The sequence below is a fragment of the Phocoena phocoena genome, chromosome X (assembly GCF_963924675.1).
Source record: "Phocoena phocoena chromosome X, mPhoPho1.1, whole genome shotgun sequence".
Lineage (NCBI taxonomy): Eukaryota > Metazoa > Chordata > Mammalia > Artiodactyla > Phocoenidae > Phocoena > Phocoena phocoena.
Window position 1 is genome coordinate 128092153 of NC_089240.1, and position 4243 is coordinate 128096395.

Below are 4243 nucleotides of genomic sequence, written 5' to 3' on the forward strand. Positions count from 1 at the left end.
CCATCCTGAGTGGCCCCCACTGAGGTTAGAAAGTGAAATTCTCACCACTTTTCTCGTCCTTGCTAGGCCCCTCTCTCCTGTGTGCCTCTCTAGCTCCAGCAGAGCCCTTCCTGTGTTTGGGATCGCCAAGGCTCAGGGCCAGACCCATTGCCATCCCCACCCTCCAGCTGGCTTCCTCACTGCCATATTTTTGGCCATAGGGAGAGCGCAGCCCAGATTTTACTCACGTGCCCACCATCATTTGACCAAGTCTGTCTCTAAGGGTCTAAGTCCAGAGGGAGAATCTGGCTGGATGAGCCTCATTTATGAACACACCCTTCCGAAACAGGAAGCCACCTTTGGTCAAATCAGCTGCAGGGGTGGAGGGAGGTGTCCAATGTCTGTTCACGTTGGAAGGAGTGTGGGACACCCATTTGGCAGGGTCACTCTAAGGGCACCCGAGCCCACGGCCTCAGGTGTCACACTTTGTGCACCGCCCCCATACACCCAGAAAGGGACTCAGGGAAAAGGATGAGGTGAGGTCAGCCAGAGATCTTGTCTTTGCTATTTGTTCACTGGGCAAGGAAATCAAGCCCTCAACTCTCTTGGCAGACAGTCAATAGAGATGGTCTAAATTGCTAGATGAAGAAATAGCTGGGAAAGCCAGTTGTCTGGTGATGTGGAGGCAACTATCAGAAGAGTTACGGTATTAGGCTGAAGGCAAAAGCAAATGAAGTAATGACAAAGCGCATCCAGGCTGGAAAGGGAGCGATAAAACTACCTGTACGCACAGATGACACAATCTTATATAGAGCAAATCCTAAGAAAGACACACACACACACACACACACACACACACACAACTATTAGAGCTAATAAATGAGTCCAGCAAACTTGTAGTATACAAGATCAGTATATAAGAATCAACTGTATTTCTATACACTATCGATGAACAAACCAAAATGAAATTAAGACAACAGTTCTATTTATAAAAGCATCAGGTGAATAACATACCTAGGAATACATTTAACAAAAGGAGGGCAAGACTTGTACTACAACATACTCTTGAAAGACATTAAAGAGGATTTAGGGACTTCCCTGGTGGCACAGTGGTTAAGAATCCGCCTGCCAATGCAGAGTTCACAGGTTCGAGCCCTGGTCCGGGAAGATCCCACATGCTGCGGAGCAGCTAAGCCCGTGCGCCACGACTACTGAGCCTGCATGCCACAGCTACTGAAGCCCATGTGCCTAGAGCCTGTGCTCCACAACAAGAGAAGCCACCCGCAATGAGAAGCCCACTCACCGCAACGAAGAGTAGCCCCTGCTCGCCACAACTAGGGAAAGCCCGCGCACAGCAACGAAGACCAAACGCAGCCAAAAAAAAAAGACCTAAATAGAAAGACATCTTATGCTCATATATAAAAAGATTTAAATTGTTAAAATGGTAATATTCTTCAAATTGATCTACAAATTCAATGCAACCCCTATCAAAATTCCAGCTGGCTTTTTTGCAGAAATTGACGAGCCCATCTTAAAATTCATATGGAAATGCAAAGGACCCAAACTAGCCAACACAATCTCGAAAAAGAACAAAGTTGGAGGACTCACACTTCCTGATTTTAAAACTTACCACAAAGCTACAGGAATCAAGACTATGTAGTACAGGCACAAAGATGGAGATATAGATCCATGGAATAGAAAGAAACCCATACTGCTTTGGTTCAGCGATTGTCAACAAGAGTGATAAGACATTCAATGGGTAAAGAATAGTCTCTTCAACAAATGGTGCTGGGACAACTGGATAGTAGCCACATGCAAAAGAATGAAGCTGGAGCCCAGACTCATACCATGTAGAAAAATTAACTCAAAGTGGATCATAAACCCAAATGTAAGAGCTGAAACTGTAAAACTCTTTTTAAAAACAGAGCCATAAATCTTCGTGAACTTGGATGAGGCAGTGGTTTCCTAGATATGATACCAATAAATAACATGAGTAACAAAAGAAAAAGTAGCTACATTGTTCATAAAAATTAAAGCAACAAAAGAAAAAGTAGATAAATTGTACTTCATCAAAATCAAACAGTACTGCGCTTCAAAGGACACCACTAAGAAAGTGAAGAGACAGTGCACCGAATGAGAGAACCTATCTGCAAGTCAGACAGCAGTAAGAGGCTTGAGTCTAGAATATATAAAGAACGATTACAACTCAATAATAAAAAGGCAAATAGCCCAATTAAAAAGGGGCAAAGGGTCTGAATAGACATTTCTCTGAAGACTATATCCAGTGTGCCATGAGTTTATGAAAAGATGCTCATCACTTGACATTAAGGAAAAGCAACTCAAAACCACCAGATACGACTCCACACCAACTAGGGTAGCTATAAATAAAAAGAGATAATAACAAGAATTGTCAAGGATGTGGAGAAATTGGAACTCTCATACATTGCTGGTGAGAATGTAAAACGGTGCAGCCAATACGGAAAAGTTTGGTAATTCCTCAAAAGATTAAACACAGCTACCGTACGACACAGCAATTCCACTCCAAGGTATCTACCCCAGAGAAATGAAAGCATATGGCCACACAAAATCTTGTACATGGGGCTTCCCTGGTGGCGCAGTGGTTGAGCGTCCGCCTGCCGATGCAGGGGACACAGGTTCGTGCCCCGGTCCGGGAAGATCCCACATGCCGAGGAGCGGCTGGGCCCGTGAGCCATGGCCACTGAGCCTGCGCGTCCGGAGCCTGTGCTCCGCAACGGGAGAGGCCACAACAGTGAGAGGTCCACGTACCGAAAAAAAAAAAAGTGGAAACAACCCAAATGTCTATTAACAGATGACTGGATAAATAAAACGTGGTCTATCCATACAATGGAGTATTATTGGGCCATGAAAAGGAGTGAAATACTGATACAGGCTACAGCATGGATGAACTTTGAAAGCATTGTAAGTGAAAGAAGCCAAACACAAAAGGTCACATACTGTATGATTCCATGTATATGAAGGGTCAGAATAGGCAAATCCATAGAGACAGAAAGGGGAGTCATGGCTGCCAGGGGCTGCGGCAGGAGGGACTAGGAAGTGAGCGTGGGCTTCCTTTTGCGAGTGATGGAAATGTTCTGGGTTAAGAGGGTGGTAATGTTTGCACATGGTGATGGTGGTGAAGATTCTAAAACCATTGAACTGTACACTTTAGATGGGTGAGTTGGTATGTAAATTATACCTCAATAAAGCTGTATTTTTTAAAAATGAAAGGCAGAAGAGAACCCTGAAATTGTTACTGCCCTAGGGCAACTCTGCCTGGAAAGTAGAGGAGGTTGTCCTGAGTGAAGACCCCCGACCCTGACCTCGGAGCCAGTTGGCTACCGCAGTGTAGTTATGTAAGATGTCAGCATGGAGGAAGCTGGGGGAAAGGTATGGAGGACCTCCCTGTACTGTCCTTGGAACTTCCTGCGAATCTATAATAATTTCAAAATAAAAACAAAAGATGTCCGATGGGGCTGGGCTCTCATCTGGAGGCTCTGTTTCCAGGTTCATTCAGGTTGTTGGCAGAATCCATCTCCTTGAGGCTGAAGGACGGCGTTCACTGCTTCCTTGACGCGTGGCCCCTTTACCAGGGGAAAGGCCTGGACAGCCACGAGAGGGCAGGTGATCACCCAAGGAGAGGGTGGCAGGTGGCAGGTGGAAAGAATGGCCTGGTGGAGGCCAGCTGCGATCCCCTCCTGGGATGTTCTCGAAAGTGCTCTCACCCCAAGTGTAGCCTGCAGTTTTCTCCTTGAACCTAGCATCAAAGGACCAGTCTCCTCTCAGTCTCCTTCATCTCCAAAGACCCCCCTCCTAAGTCAAGGCTGGAAGGAATCCCAGTGAGTCGGGTGGCAGCCTGCCCCGCCCCCGAGCCCAGTGTGCTGGCCACAGACTGCCGCTAGGGGGCAGAGTCGACTACACCAAAGACCACACCGCTGGAGTGTGCATGTGTGCGTGTGCGTGTGTGTGTGCGTGTGCATGTGCGTGTGTGCGTGTGCATGTGCGTGTGTGCGTGTGTATGTGCGTGTGTGCGTGTGCGTGTGCGTGTGTGTGTGCAGGAGTACTGGGGACATGCTCACTGCTGGCTTGAAGAAACTCGACTCTCTTCCCCAACCGTGTCGGAGCTTCCTGCCCGCTGCCAGGGCGACTCAAAAGTTCCTCTCTGGGCTTCCCTGGTGGCGCAGTGGTTGGGAGTCCGCCTGCCGAGGCGGGGAACACGGGTTCGTGCCCCGGTCCGGGAAGATCC